The sequence below is a fragment of the Eumetopias jubatus genome, unplaced genomic scaffold (genome assembly GCF_037043125.1).
Source record: "Eumetopias jubatus isolate StellerSeaLion01/CBP00866 unplaced genomic scaffold, mEumJub1_p1.0 scaffold_5, whole genome shotgun sequence".
Classification (NCBI taxonomy): domain Eukaryota; kingdom Metazoa; phylum Chordata; class Mammalia; order Carnivora; family Otariidae; genus Eumetopias; species Eumetopias jubatus.
In genome coordinates, this window is record NW_028274811.1 from 95,964,911 (window position 1) to 95,981,686 (window position 16,776).

Here is a 16,776-nt window from a genome sequence, read left to right on the forward strand (position 1 = left end):
CTGGAGCTGACATCTCCATTTAAAGAATCTCCCCTCCCCACCCCCAGACCTCCCAAATCTCATCTGCACATTGACATTTTATCACAATTCTCTGTAATCACAACTTAGGCACCGTAAAGAATCTTGACAACGAAATAATAAATAAGAACTAAGTGAAGGCATTATATATTAACTTAAGTTCCTGAGAGAGAGAGGTTCAAAACACACTATCCCCAGAAAGGTCATCTTTGAGTATCTAAAGCTTTAAAAGTCTTAAGAAGACAAAATAGAGTATTACAGGTGTGTTTTCTCTCTGACATTAGGCAGATGAGATAAAAAACAAGGAAAGACTCACAATTACCCCCAATGGAAGGTTCTCTCAAAATTAACTTAAGGAAAGTTTGTGGGCGTCAACTACTAGTGGAAATATTTCACATGGGAGCCCCCTGTTGTTCCATTTTTTTCTGTGGCTGGAACTGCTGTAAGACTTGTTCCCATCCAGGCTGAGGTTGGTCCCACAGGACACACAATGGGAATTGAGGAGGGGAGCCTGCGAGAACCAGGAAGGGGTAAAGAGAGAGGAATGGGTACCGGGCTGGAAAAGGCTATGACATCTGCTCACTTCATCCTCATTTTTGGCTCCTACCCAGTGGGGTATGTCTAGCACAGAATATGGTGAACAAAGGAAAAGAGGCACCACCCTCCTCCCCTTCCCAGGTAACCAGAAAAGGGACTAAGAAAAAAAGCATAGTGCGGGTAAAACTTCTCAAGGCCCCAGTGCCACCATAGGGGAAGAATCATGGCGCAGAGGATACAGCCTTTGTAGCCTCTTCATAGTCACTGCCTAACAGTGAAAATGGTGCTCCTACATAACTTCTCCCTCTGCATTCTCACAGCCCTCCTTCTGCACAAGACCCATCTCAAAGAAGCCAAGTAGCTGCTTAACTAGTAAGCAGCAGAGCCTGTGTGATTAACCATTCTACCAAGCTGCTTTCCCGATCTGTAATTGCCAAGGCTCTCGTGGCGTTGGCTCCCTGGAAGCATGGCCAACGTGTGCCACAGAGTGGTGTGAACCGGCCCCCGAGAGCTGGGCTAGGCAAGCTAGTGGTGATTCACAGTCCTGCCCAGGATCATGTTGGAGCCTCCCACATGCTTCTGAAATTGTCATTTCCTTTACCCAGTTAGTGGGTCCCCGCAAAGTTGAAGGTAAATCAGACTTGCCGGGGAAAGAAAATAGTCCTGCTTTTTCATTGAGTTACATTTTTAGTCCCAGAGACGATTTAATTCTCGCTTCTGGACATCACCAGTTGACTTTGTCACTCAGTGGTTTGGGGGCTTCGTTCTTCAGACCTTCCCACGATCCAGCCCCAGCTTTCTGTATGGCCTTAAGGTTCTTAACTGAGAGTTGCTATGACTCAGACGGCCTTCTGTTGCCCAAATCACTGGCCTTTCATTTCCACCTGTTCTATACATTTGGTGATTCAGTATACTCGGTTTCCTCCAAGTGGGGCTTATACTGCAGTCGAATATGCCAAGACTGCAATTCTGACCCTGTGTGGTCAGGAATCATTCGTCGCGGTGCTCCGAGCTGGTTTCCTGGCCAGTGAGGTTGAGGACAGCCAGGCATTTTGCCAGTTATACCAGGCACCTCCCTGCCCAACATGCTGTTCTGGGTCAGAAATATGTTTAATGAAAAAAAAAAAGAGTGTGGACAAATGAAACAAAAATGAGAAAACCTAACTAATAAAATAAGGTTTTTTTTCAGTAGTACTGTGGGAGAGGAAAATAGATTTTCAGACACTGTCTCCTGACAACATGTAGCAAATCAGAAGTTCAGTAGATAATGCTGCCAAAAATGCCCAACGAAAGATGTCAGGAGCATAGCCTGAAAATGCTCACATATCCCAGTGAGGAGCCTGCCCTTGATAAATCACTGGTACCAGCTAAATTGCATGCAGGTCCAACACATCTGCAGATAACCAGCATGTGTTGTTTTGAAGGTCTACCTCCATTTATGTCACTTGCCAATTTTGGAAATTCAGTGACATTATTATCGGCTGGACCTGTAAGGACCTTAGTTTCCGGGATGACCTCCTACTTTGAGATAAGGCACAGAGAGATTGAGAACAGGTAAGAGTGAAGCCCAAGCCAAATAACATTTTGCACCCGGGTACCCCACGTCCCTCACCCTTATCCAGGCTCTGGCTAAGAGATTTGCCAAGGGAAACAGCAGGTTGGTGGCAGCAAGGGGACTAGAAGCTGGGTCCGCAGACCCCTGATCCCATGTTCTTTGCCCACATTGGACACCTTCATGCAACTAGGCTGTCCGGGGGGGGGAACGCTTGGTAGGATTAGGGATCCCAAGCACAGTTGTCCTTTCAAAGCCATTATTAATTGTTTTATTTAGGAGATTTGGGGAGGAGGGCAAACTTGAATACATGACAGAATCAAGGAATGATCCTGCTTTCTGCTCTCTTGAAATCAGACATTGGAAACTAGATAGACCACAGACTATGTTGCACCCACAGATGAGTTTTTTTCAATCCTGTCGAGTATTTTTTAATTGAAATTAGAATCTCATATTTTAAAATTATAAAATTTTTCTTAAAAGTACAGATGCCCAGCTTTGGGTTTCTGGTACACCAGAAGCAATGGCAACCCTGGGCCGCATTTCTGCATTGTGACCGTCAGCTGTGGCTAAAGAGCACATTCCCTCCTCAGAAGGGATGAGTAGACTCTACTTTCCCACTGACCTCCATTCATTTCAGCTACCTGCCAGCCCAGGTGGCCCCCGCTGTCATCCATCCAAGAAGCAAGGAAACACTGTGTGCCAGCATGGTGCCAGGTACCAGAGACAGTAAAGCCTTAGAGGAGCAGGTTCTCTGGTGGATCAAACTCTAGAGGCCAGAGCTTACCAGAATTGTTGAAGGGACATATATAAGCAGAACCAAGTGACATGGAGTCCAGGACTCCCAAGCTGAGCGAGGACACCACAGAAGCAAGCAGGAATCTCTTGTGCCCCATCTTCTGGAAAGTTCTTCTCAAGAGTTGAACTAGCCTCCAAATTCCCTTTTTATTTTAAAGCACTTGTCATTGGGTCTATGCAATTGATGAGAAATGAGATAAACACCCCCCACCCAGTTTCTTGTTCCCTGGACCCCTTCATCATCCCATGTACTGAGCTCCTTCTTAGCTCACATTTAGAGAACAGCGATCCAAGAGTTAAAGCAGTGGTGGGTGGGAATTGACCAGACTTTTAGGGTAGATATTCAGCCACATCCAGGCAGGTACAACATGGCCTGATGCCAAGCCCCACTTGTAGACACTGAAAAATGGAGAAGAAAGTCCTTTCCTGGTGTAAGAAGAAGGCAGTGACAGGAAATTAACAATAGTCCTGACACCCAGATCAGGGTGTGCTCACTCCTCTAGCATGGGGTTGTTGTCCTGGTTGAAGGGTGCTGGGCTTTGGGTGTAAGGACTTTCATAGAGCTTGTCGGCCCAGTACAGAAAACCCAGAGCTTGATACAAGTGGAGGTCTATCCTCCACTTCAACTGAGCTTTCTCCGAATGTGGAATTAGATACAAATAGTAATTAACAACATAAAATACAATGATATTATAATAATTATTAATATAATCACTATAGATATTATAATTACTGTTACAGCCTCCATTTCTTAGTGTCTGCTATCTTCCAGGGACTATGACAAGATACTAGAATCCAGCATTTTATGTAAATCCTCACCACAACCTTACAAAGTAGAACCTCTTAATCTCATTTTTCTAATGAGGAAACTGAGGCTCAGAGAAGCTAATGACTTGCCCAGAGTGCCCCTGGCAAGTCCCTGGGCCTGCCCTTCAAGTAGCAAATCCAGCTCTGCCTGGTATTTGAGGCCCTTCCCTTCACTGCTCTGCTGCAAAAAATTAAAATTAAAATTAAAAAATGCATTCTGGAGCGTACCTACCAAAGAAATAATTATATGCATTAATAAGATTACAGGCTATTGTAAATGCCCACAATGATTCAGGAATAATAGTTTTTCTTTTTGAAAAGTTGACCCACAGGGCGCTCAGATCTAAACTTATGACCTCAGCTTAATCAGCATTACATCCAATTCCACAGAACCACACCAAACCTGGAGGTATAAGGCCAAGGTTGACCTTGAGGGTGTTAGAGTCCTCCCATAGGACTGGCTGCCGGTCCAGCTTCACCAAACTGGGTGGTCTGGGGCTTGTTTCCTCATTGAAAAATAGAAGCAATAATACCTACCAACCCCTTAGGCTAGTATGTGGGTTAAAGGAGGTACCATAGGTGTAGGTCTAGCAAATAGAAGACACCCAACCAGGACACTCGCCGCAACTAAAGTTGAAGGACTTGCCTGTACTGTTTCACTGCCTTATTACCAGAACCTCACACAAACTTGAAACAAAGTAGGTAGTCATTTAAAGTACATGGAACTGGGGTGCCTGGGTGGCTCAATGAGTTAAGCGTCTGCCTTCGGCTCCGGTCATGATCTCACAATCTTGGGATCAAGCCCCAGGTCAGTCTCTCCGCTCAGCAAGCAGGCTGCTTGTCCCTCTCCCTCTGCCCCTCCCCACCGCTCAGACTCACTCTCTCTCAACTAAATAAACTCTCTTTAAAAAATAAATAAAGTACATGGAACCAAATTCCGTTGAAATTAACTAACTGAATGGAAGCCTACTCCACCCAGTTTCCATATTCTCTGTTACATTTCCATCCTGAACAGAACTTAAGGTTGTGATTGTCCCAAAATTATTTTAAATAATGATGTAGTATTTTACTGAAACAGTGCATTTCTCAGGTTACCTTTGTTTTTTTTATTCCTCCAGCTAAATGGCGATATATTTTTTTTTATTATCTATGAACAAAATTAGAGCCATTGTGAAAAGTGGTGTTTCCTAACAGACAAGACTCATTTTCGTTTATTTACAAGGTGTTTCACCTGAGTTTCTCTGGGAGCTGAAAACATTTGTTTCAACAGAATTTGGAATCAGGGTATTTAGTCACGACATAGCTTTGAATATAGAACTGTCACTGCCTAATGAAAGTCTTAAAATATTTCCAGAATATGATTTTTTTTTGGTACTGTGCTACAAATTGTGATTTGTTCACGCAATCAGAATTAAAACTGCACTTTGTGGAAGGCACCAGTAACTTCCATTCAGCCCCCAGGATCCTAGGAACTAGGTTTTCTATAAATGCTCACATGGGCCACACAACACATGCCCCTCCTTCATAGTCACCCAGGCACAAGGCTCAGTCATAGCCATGTTCTTAAAATGGCTAGCTTGGTTTTGAGAACGTCAGCTTAAGGAAAAAGTGAAATTTCCTTTGAAATAAAGGATAATTTTTTCCATTTAAATAAGCAGTACCTTAACAGTTCAAGTAGCTAGAATTGGGGTAGGGGAGGGTATTCTAATAGTTTCCATTTGATGGCACTTTCTTGTTAACTAAAGTCCTGTTTAGTCTCTGAATTGAAAATAACATTGGTGTACATTCCTGACTTCAGGGGATATGGTGAAGGTCGTTGAACTATTCTTGAGCACAGAATCTCTGTGAATCGGTAGGACTCCCATTATCAACTTCTCCTGTGAGCAGCACTTAGGTGGAATCAGGTAATGGAAGTCTTACTGTTCAAAGGGGCCACGGACTCCAGCCACCAGGTCTCTGGGCTGAAATTCTGGCTTGACAAACTAGGTTTGCTTTGTCCCACCTAAAACAAACTGGAAAAATAACTGAATCTTTGAAAAAAAGATTCCAGAGAATTTCCTCTTGGGGGCAAGATGAGGAGGCCAGTGGGGAAACAGCACAGAGCTACCAAATGCACATAGCGGTCAGTTCACTCCCAAAATGGAGCTTCTACACCGATTTGCAAATGCATTCCTATGCCGATGGTCAGCCTCTATCTTTTCTCTATCTTCCAGCAGCCAGCAATGGCTTCAGTGACCAGTATGTGAGCACATTCAGGGAGTATCTTGCTCTTGTTCAGCTCTCATCTCATGGCTCTCAAGGGTCTCCAGGCCAGGGGGCCATGACTCCTTGAAGAGTGGAACCCGCCCCTTGCTCAACCTCCACTTCCATCCAGGATGCAGAATATTGGCTGGCTCAGCTCACCTGTGGCCAAGAGTCCATTACTCTGCAGAAATGTGTCCTGAAAGTCAAGGTCCTCGGAACTCAAGCAGGAAATTGACCCCTTCTTGCTAGTTGGCTCTCCGGAGGGGAGGATGGCATGGGGAAGACATGGAGATGCAGTGCTGGGGAGAATCAGAGCATCATCTCTACCTTTCTCAGCTTCCATTTCCTTTCTGTGAAGGTGCTTAGAAGCAAGGGATGGTGAGGAGGAAGGATGGAGGGAATCTGATTCTGTTTCTCCAACGTCGTATTTGGACTCATAGAAGCTCTAGAGTGCCCATTCCCATTTGACTTACAACTAAATCAGAGGACCCCAACTATTGGCCCATAGTTCATTGAAAACTTCGGATATGGAGTTTGATTTTTTTTAATTGTTTTAGTCTTTACAGTGTTTAAAAAAAATTAGAATTAGTTGCCAATGTTTAAAACTCAGGTAATTTTACTTAAAAGTATATAATTTCAACTTCCCCGGAATATCTGGAAGCTGTGGCAATCCTGGGCACACGTGTGGCTCTGATTGTCTAGAGCGGCGCTGTCTCGTCGGACTTTGTGTGATGCAGGAAATGCTTCTTATCTGTGCTTCCAATGTGATAGGCACTAACCACGATGTGACTCTTGAGCACTTGAAGTGTGGCTCATACAACCGAGGAACTGAACTTGTATTTAATTTTAATTGATCTAAATTGAAATCACCACCTTTCGCTCGTGGCTACCTTATTGGACATCGCAGGCTTAGAGCTGAGTGGCGAGTACCCCATTTGAACAGGAATGGCCCTCTGCAAATCTCCACAGCTCCCTCCAGGCCTGTTTTCCTGCTTGCTTTGTTCCAAACCACTGGGGGCCGGTTCACCTTCATTAAGAGGCACATTTAAACAGTGTATCTTCCGAAGTTAAATACTTTGAGGTATCTGCCACTCCCCTCACCCTCCACTCTGCCCTTTCGCTTTCTGAATTTAACCATTTGGATCTTGTACCTGCGAAAGACCCATTTTTATTAAAACCCAGGAGTATGATTATTAAAACTGTCTCCCATCTGCGTGAAACCCTGTCTCTGCGAGAATTAGTTTCCTGATCCCAATTATTCACTTCTTTCAGCCTTGCAAATCAATTCCACAAAGTCAACTGGGTAGGAAAATCTCTCCCATGTCTGGACCTGTCCCTTCTCCATATATAAGCTAGAGATGCAACAGCTGGTTAGGGAGGCAAGCCCATTAACCCCACAGAAGCTGAAGCTTTATTTTCATAAAGAGAAAAACAAAATGAGCTAACCCTGCAAAACTTTTCAAATGCAGTGGGGGTTAGTTGTGATTTTCAGAGTCTGGTCAGATGTCCTATCTTTATACAAATCTAGACATCCACCACCCCTTCCACTGCTGTCTGGAAAACGATTCCCATTCCAGAATTGCCATTTTAGAGCCAGCACCAGCCCAATGTGAATCGGAGAGTGGAACTGTAGCCTGGAAAGACCCTGGAGGTCAACTAGTCCCACCACTTCGTTTGAAGAGAAAGGAATTCCCCCAGAAGGTTGAGTGACTCACACATAGCCATAGAAGAATTTCACAGAAGAACCAAGCCAGAAAACAGGTCCATGGACTCTTTATCCGGTGCTCTGTATTGCCGTCTACCTTTCCCCTGTATTAGCAGAAGGGGAACAAAGAATAGGGAAGCCAGCCTCTATGCCCTGCCCATCCCATCATCTCTGAATCGAGCATTATTCCAGAGAGAACAGCATATGTTCAGTATGGGGACCAACACCCTCCCTTTCTAGGGCCTTCTAGTTCTGCAGCCATGGCTTGGGAGATGACCACCTCAGTAGCCAACACGTTGCTGTCTGTTAGGAAGGCAGTCTGGGAAGAGATTGAATTCTACATCATGAATCCTGGCTACCAGTGGTGACCAGAGGCCAGACGAGGAAGAGAGCTCTCTTTGAGCCCAAGCAGCCCAAGTGAACTGTGTCTAGCTCCCTGAGAGAGTCCCTCCCTGGCAAAGATCAGAGGGTAGACCCGGACCTTGTCAGCATCTCAGCCCAGAAACAGAGCCTCATGCACCGTGTGGCTGAGTTCCGAACCGTACATAAGAAATAACTTACAGGTTTAGCCACAGGACTGATTCACAGTGTGTGGAAAGCTGGGAAGAGCACGCCTACCTGTTGGGACCCAGCCTTACCCTTATAAACAGAAAGTTTCTCAAAACTCTTTGTCTGCAGGTAATGATAGTTGGGGAGGGTGGGGGGGAGAACTTGAATAATTTTCTGTCATTTAAGATAGTTCATTTGAATGGTAGATTCCTGGTGGCTGCCCTCCCGGAGTTGCAGTATAGAAGGAAGGTGTCAACTACGTTTCACCATTAACATACTTGGATTTTATACATACACACACACATACACACATATATATATATCTCAATTTATATATATATACATATCTCAATTTTTATATATACATATCTCAAAGTGTGTTATATATGTGATATGTGTTGAGATACATATTTGATATATATGTGATACATATGTGATATAGATGATTCAAATTGTTAAATTGATCTTTTTGGTTCAGAGACTAAAAACTGGTATCTGCAAAGCCAAATCCAAGTTATTTTTCATTTGTAACTTTTGTTCCTTAAGATGATTTAATCACCAATACTAAAAAACCAGGAGACTTCACGTAAAAATTCTAGATGTCAGGCTTTCTCTTAAAAAAAAAAAAAAGGGAACAGCCAGCAGCAGGTGCACCCACATTCCAGCATAGCAACAAGCCTTTGAAACGAGAAATGATGATCCCGGGTGGCAGAGCTGGGTTTACTGCAGACCCCACACAACCCACTTGCTCAGATGTAAAACCTGGCTCCTGCAGGCAACTGAGTTTGTACTCCTGGATCAGCCCAGGCAGCCGTTCAGAGTGGAAATTTATTTTTATGAAAAGATGCCAAAAGCATGACCCTTCACATTTTGAAACTCATCCATCCACGCAGTAAATATTTATTGAGTTGTTCTATGTGCCAAACACTGGGCAAGACCCTGCCTATACCACAGGGCGCAAAACTGGCATGTCCTCTGTTCTCTCATAGTGTACACGTTAGTGGGCATTGAAAAACTTCTCCCTTCTTCCTCTCTTAAGGGCTGAAGTGCAGCTGAGGGGGAAATCGTCCATTGCCCCCCGCCCCCCCCACCCCCGACCACCGCCTTGACTGCACACTCACCTGTTCAGTTATGTAAGTTGGAGGTCATTCTTCCATCCTCAGCCCACTGCAGACATCTTGGCACACTGGCAACTTCCTGATTTCTAAATAATGTAGTAGACAAGATTGATGGTCCAGGTTCCCAGCCTATGGATGACGAAACAGAATCGGGAGAGGCCACTCATTCATGTTGTCGTTGAAGGTACATTTTACAATTAAATTGGTCATTGGGAGGCAGTTGAATCATTCTAAATCACCACCAGGCAGTGTCTGTGACGATCTCAAAAAATGAGTAAGGAGTTCTTCAGAATCAAGGGACCTAAAACACTGGAGCCTCAGGAATACCTCCACTACAGGGCATCTGACTGAGCAATGGCAGGATTTGAAGTTTCATCTTTCTCTTTTTGATCTTCCACTTTTTACATTTATTTTGGAGTCATCTCCCCCCCCCCCCCCATTTTAACACCGAGGTTCTGCTGGGTAGAAGGAGATGAGTTTCTGGCTGTCACAATATGAATATATAATGAAAGGAGAACCAAAGATGAGCCCTTTTGTTAAGGAATCCGTATCATCAAAGACTCAAATTGGCAGCTGATTGTTTTTATTTATTTCTGTAGGTTTTACATGACACCTGGAGACCATTTAAAATGTTACTTGGCGGTGAGAGCGCTGTGTTTAAAAATAACGCTCACCCGGTGCCAAATCACTTTAGAGTCGGGTACAAATATTGAGACAAAAACCCCAGCTGTTATTGCTTTGGCTGCTAATTTGAGGTGTCAAATGAGAGCTCGCTTGCTATACGTCAGTGAATAAGGCCCCTTGTGAGATCATTATGTTTTCTAACAGTTGAGAGTAATGGACTAATCAGTGCAGCATCAGTTGGTTTCATTATATGCCCACACAATGGTTATGAGCTTTAATTTAAACGGTCCGCAGGGAGATCAAGGAAATCAGTAATAGGCGGCACCCAGGATAGTCCCGGAAAGGAGGTAATGTGCGAGAGGTGGCTTCCCACCATCCTTTCTCCTCTCTCCCTCTGTCCCTCTCATTCCTCCTGTCCCATCTGCCCTCAGAGACTCACTACCTGCTCCAAACAGCCCAAAGATGAGCTTTACTTAAGAAGCAGATTCTGTGGGGTATGCTTTAAAATTCCAACCAACTGATCCAATGTGGTTTCTGGCAACACTTAGCCCCCTTTAGCCAAACCTTCCGAATTGCCCGCTCTCCTGTGGCCTCTCCCACTGCCCTCGCGCTCTGTGCTGAGCTCTGTGTTCTGCAGACAAGAGAAGGGTCAGGTCATGCCGCTGCCTTTGAGCAGCCTTGGAAGTGAGGCAAACACCACAGTCCCCGCCACATGGAAGTCCATGAGGGCTGAGAGCCCCACTGGCCTCTAGGACTCGTCTCAGCCTTGGAAAAGACATGGAAATGGGACAGCCAGCATCTGTCAGACAGTCCTGTAAGAGGCAGTTTTGTGGAATGGCAAAAAATACAGGCCCTGGTATCCCACTTCCCTATATTTGAAGACTGTCTCTGCAACTTTATAGCTGTGATCAGAGCAGATATTTCGAGGCTCCAAAATGGAAAGGCCTACCTCAGGATTGTTGGGAGAATTAAATGAGATAATGTGTGAAAAGTGCTCAGCCCGGTGCCAGCACATAGCAAATACTTAATAATTAGTATCAGTGTTATTATTGCTCTTACTGACATCTTTCCTGGAAGATCTTGGCAAGCTCACCTCAAAGCAATATTCTTTACTAGTCTCATTGATTAGAAGGCAGAGAGTTCATGGCAGAACCTATAACATTCAGTTTACATTTTCTCAAAGGATGCATCATCGTACATTCTTCCCGATTTCTGGAGTTTCTTAGAGCCTCCAGCCAAAGCAGAACGATGTGCCGCTGGGTGATAGGAGGGAAACGTTCAGGAGAGCTTCCTCCAGAAATGACTGAGTCATTGAATTGGGGAGAGATTCTGGGCTGGGGGAAAGGCTTGGGGATGCCTCCCTTAACCTCAGTGGGCATTCGGTGTGTGGTCTTCTGCAGCCAAGTCCACAAAGAGAACACTTACACACATTATAATGGACTGAGCCAGCCAACAGCATTCACATTCCCAGGACCTAGGAGCAGGTGGAAGGGCCTGGTCATCAGCAATAGGCCTTGATTCTTGGGGCCATGGTGACTGTCAGTCAGTAGCCACCAAGCAAGATCCAAGACAAGGCAGCCTTGCTTTGACAGATAGGCCAGAGAAGAGAGCAGGCACCTAAAGCATCCTCAGTCTCATTCCTCTCTCCCTGCCCGAGCCAGCAAGAGGGAGACGCAGCAGTGAGCCCTCCACCCCTCCCTTTGAGGCCCACACGCTGCCAGAATCCCCCTGTGCTTCTCATTCCCCAGGCCAGCAGTTTCCATCCTTTCTTCAGGGTCCGGCCACAGTATTTGCACTCAGCCGCGCTCCATAAAATGCTGCCACCTACTTTGGTGTGTGTCTGCCCCTGGGAATTCAATACAGGCCCTGTTGGGGGGTTCCACCTTCAGGGCTTAGAGGGCTGGCCAGGGGGCACAGGTATTTGTAAGTACAAGTCAGGGCACCTCCAAGCTCACTCGAAAAAGACATTTCACTGCATGGCTGACGATGACTCACTAAGGAGTCTCCTCCCTGGGGATTGTTAAGGAGGGAACCACCTTATTTACCAAGACTTAAGGAACGATCGACCTGCCTTGAGACAAGGGATGAACAGGCCCATCTTCCAAGAGGGTTTATCTGACCCACGGAGTCTGGATTCCCACCTGTGTGGAGGGGAAAAGGGGGTGCGCCTCGAGGGGTCTCCCAGGAAGGCCAGCACGCTGGGAGTCTGCAGTGGTACTTACTGTGGATGCCTGGTTTTGCAATTATGTGATACATGCTCACAGATAATACTGCTGCATTAGAGCCAATTACATAGTGTTATGGACACACAACACGCAGATTACACCCAGAGCCAAGAAAGCACAGAGTGATAAAGCGATGGCCTAATCGGAGGAGACAGAGGGAAATGTCAGCCTTATTAAGGTTGCCAGGGTGGCGTGGCTGCAGCTGGACTTAGCTCCTCCAGACTGAAGATGGCTATCTTGAGGGATGTGAGGAAGAGCCACACTTCAGCACTCAGCAGAGAACAGCGGGGAGCCAGGGGCAGATGCCAAGCTGGAGCTTTCCAAGGGTGATTACAGCTATCTTCATTGAGGGCTGTGTACTATTTCAGAGCCTGGGCCTCTTTCTAAGTAGGAAAACCCCATGTCCTCCACAGAAGATGCTTTCGGTCCCAGAGTCAGGAAGAAGGTAGCCTATATACTGTCCTCTACACTTAGGTAAAGGCTCTACTCTCAGCTTTTTCTCTAGCTCAGTGGTTTTCAAACTTGAGTTCGCATGAGAATACTATGGAGGGTCCGTTAAAACACACAAGGATGGGACACCACCCCCACCCCACCCCACCCCCCGCCCAGAGCTTCTGATTCAGTAAGTCTGGGTGGGGCCTTGAAGATACACATGTCTAGCAAGTTCCCAAGTGATGATGCAGGTCTGGGGACCACACTTAGAGAACCACTACCCAAGTTCATTCCACACCCAACACAGGGTGGACTCACCTGCCCTGTCCCTTGAACAGGGCCTTCTCCTTGGCTCTGATCTCATCACAGCATTGTAGGTTCTGGAAGCAGTGGGGCCCATCTTCCAAGTGGGCCTGTGATGCGGGCCAGCAGTGTGGATTCTAGAGTTAGACCCCTTGCTTTTGAGTCCCAGCCCTACCAGTGGCTACTTGGGCTTTCCTACCCGTGTTTTGAGAGCTTCTGACCTAATCCCCTCATCTGCTTGCCCAGCACATCACAGATCATTACTGACAAAGGCAAGACTGAAGCTTCCCAGTTCTAGAGCAAGCAGGATCGGCAAACATTTTCTATAAAAAGGCAGATGTCACTATTTTAGGCTAGGCTGGCCCTGTGGTCTCTGTCATGTCTACTCAGCTGTTGTAACCGAGAAGCAGGGGCCATGGACAATACATAAACGGGTGGGTATGACCTTATTTACAAAAACAGGCTGTACTGGATGGGATTTGACTTGTGGGCAGTAGTCTGTCGTCCCCTGGAATGGACCCATATGTGCACAGCTTCCCCGTGCGTTCTTCAGTACCAGGGAGCCCTGGTCTTGCCATAGTAGCACGGTATTTAGCTGAGGAACACAAGCACATTTTTTCAGGGTACCAAGGTTCTATCTGTGCTCCCTAGTAGCAATAAGTCCACTAATCCCTCAGTGCCCTGGGGAAAAAAGGTTAATGCCCTCCTTCTAGTGCTCACAATTGAGAGAGAATGGGATCCATTGGTAGAAGTAGCATTATCCACATGGATCATTTTAATATGGAAAATGATCCTTTTTCATTAAACATTTATGTTCTGATTATGACAAAACAGAAGAGTGATTGCACAGTATATAGGTCACCCTTTGTCTCCATATAAATACAGTATAACAGGTTAAGAGTTTTACAAAAGAGAAATGGGAGGTAGGCAGACTGTCTTTAAATCTCATGGAGGGGGGATGGCTTTATTTCTGTTTTATACTGAAATGCCCATGTGGTTGCTTCTAATGGTGCAAAAGTGTGTGTGTGGGGGGGGGCAGAATAGTTCTGAAGTCTTATAGAATTAATTTGACCCTGAGCTTGATCTTGATACCTGATGGAAAATGTTGAATTGGGAGTATTTATTTGGGGAAAAACCTCCAGCCTGGGTGACTTGGGGTAAAGTGTATTTTCTCAAAGTATCTCCAGAGGAGCAGAGCAGTGAGGTTGAAGCTAGATTGTGGAACTGGCAGAACCCCTCCAGGAGGTAAATAAAACAAGCTGATGAGTTCCCCACGGCTTAGTCTGGACCAGCCATCCAGTGGCGGGTCATCGTCAGACCCAACCGTTTATTTTCCTGTTGGTTAATTTTCAAGGAAGTTTATAGAACAAGAGACACTTGTGCAGTTCTTTCTAGCTTTGGGTGCCAGGGTGGACATGACAGAGAACATCCATGCTGGGGTAACAAACTGGCCCTGAAAACAGGAGGCAGTGGGTAAGCTGGTAGAAACTGTGGTGTAAAGAAAGAACGGTGATTCCTGAATCCTCCAGGAGCTCATGAGCTACCCTGGGCGTCATAGCCTCATAGCGCTCGTCTGTAAGATGGGGGTAAGAATCCCCACCTCAGAGTTCTACAAATATCAGATGAGGTGAATGCGAAAGCATGTTGTAAACCATAAAAGACTAAAGAAACACAAGCTAAAATAACAGCTAAGTCCTCCTGCGTGTTGCATGCGAGCCAGGCTGTGTGCTCACAAGTGTGCTTTGTTTCAGGGCATGGTGGTTGATTGGATAAGGCCCCTCTCTCCAAAAAACAATGTCCACATCCTCATCCCAGGAACTTAGGAATATTACCTTTTATGACAAAAGGGACTTGGTAGATGTGACCAAGATAAAGATCCTGAGATGGGCAGGTTATCCTGGATTTAGGCTCTAAATGTCCTCATGAGGCCCCTCATTACAGGGAGGTGGGTCACAGTGAACAGTGGGAGATGTGACCACAGAAGCGGGAGGTCGGAGTACTGCAGGAAGGGACCACAGGCTCCAGCAGCAAAGGACAATGAAACATTCTCCTGATGCCGCCAGAAGAGACACGGTCCCATGAACCCACGTTAGACTTCTGACCTCCAGACTGTGTGTTGCTTGAAGCCACAAAATTTTTAGTAATCTGTTATCGTAGCAGGAGACAACCAATCCGGGTGTCATTCCTGGAGTCGGGCTTGCTTCTTCCATGAAATGGAGGTGATCACAAAAGTGCCTGTGTCATAGGGTGTTTGCAGCAATTAAATGAGATGGTACAAGTAGAACCCTCAGCCCCAGTGCCTGCCTGGCACACAGTAAGCTCTCAGCTAATGTGGCAGTTATTCGTATCATCGTATTAAATCGCCACTAAAGCTCTGAGATTGGTGCCAATATGATCTCCATGTTGAAGGGAGGAAACCTAAAGAGATTAAAATAATTTACTCACGGTTGCATGGGCTATAAGCGGCAGAGCCAGAATCTGAACCCGGTCTCTGCCTTCTAGGCACATGCTCCCCAGCGCTGCTCCACCGTGGGGGGGTTATGACACCACCACCTCCACTGAAAGCCGACTACTGAGGGGTGCAAGCACCAGATAGAGCACCGTACTCCATGCATGGGCACAAGCCACTGAGACTGGAACGCAAATAAATCAGGGTTTATCAGGGAAACAAAACCTGTAGCTGCCATGGAGATTGGCATCCAAGAGGTCACCAGCCCTCTGTCATCCCTGGGCTGGCCAGCCCTACACAGCAAATCAGGAAAGTCTGAATACCATGTTTAGTCATTTTGGTTCTGGAATAATTGCTATTATCGTAAATGTTTCAAAGCCCTCATTACAGCTCACATTTAAATATCAGTGTAGTAATACATGAATAAGTCATTGCTGCCGGACTCCTGCCGGATGCAGTTATGGCCGAGCCCTGCATATAACTGCACTGTGTATTCAGCTCAATTAGGGCTGGCTGTGAACTCAACCTGATGTGACTGGCCAGGCATGCTTGGAAGGAAGCCTCTTCTCTGCAAAGGCTTCTTGCTCTTTGCCTTTGAGAGAGGAAGATGGTCAGATTGTTGTCTGGTAGTGAGGCAATGACCCTAGCAAGGTATCCCCAAAGTGTGGAGCCTAGAACTCTGGGACAGATAGGGAAACGAAGGCATCGTTTTGGCCCCAGAGGCATTCCTCATCCGATGGACGACTGGGGGTGCATAGTCCCCACACCCAGGAAGCTTCGTGCCAAGGAAGTGAAGGGGCAGATTCTTCAGCCTTGTCGGATGAGATATTCTGAAGGCTACCTGGGTGTGGGGAGATAGGATGGGTTAACACACACTTCTTAGAAAAGATAAGCCATATGACACAGAACAGCTACGTGGCTTCAACTTCATAAAATGCCAAGTGTCTGCACGGGAACATTGGTAAAGTACGGAGGAGGCAGAAGCAGTCCACACAGATATGGTCTGCGCATTCCTCTTTACCATCCCCTGTGCCTAAAATGGTTGGACGGGTGGTAAATATGGAAGGAGGGAGGGACAAGTTATTAGGTTCTATGTCTTTAGGTAAACAGATTTCCTTCTGGGCTTATTAGCCAAACAAATGCTAAGTAGGCCCTGGGGAATTGCAGGGATAGCCTAGGGCAAGGGAGAGGTGTAGGCACTGGACTCCTCCTGTTGTGGAGAATCTGTGCAGGCCCCTTGGGTGCAGTGGGTATGGGGGCCACTGTGCTGGATGAAGCTGGATTTCCACTTTTATGGAGTTGGGGTTGGGGGAAACAGGAATGACCAGGAGAGGACTCCACCAGTGTCAGTAACATGGTAGGCTCCGTTACTGAGTATATACTGCACGCTAAGCCTTTTACCAGCCTGTGAGGTA

The 16,776-nt window shown here is 46.1% G+C and overlaps 1 protein-coding gene across 2 annotated transcripts in view; it reads left to right on the forward strand.

Moving 5' to 3' along the window:
* Positions 1 to 16,776, forward strand: part of SLIT3 (slit guidance ligand 3) — a 591,804-nt gene that overhangs the window by 441,593 nt on the left and 133,435 nt on the right. The gene's annotated exons all lie outside the window — the stretch shown is intronic.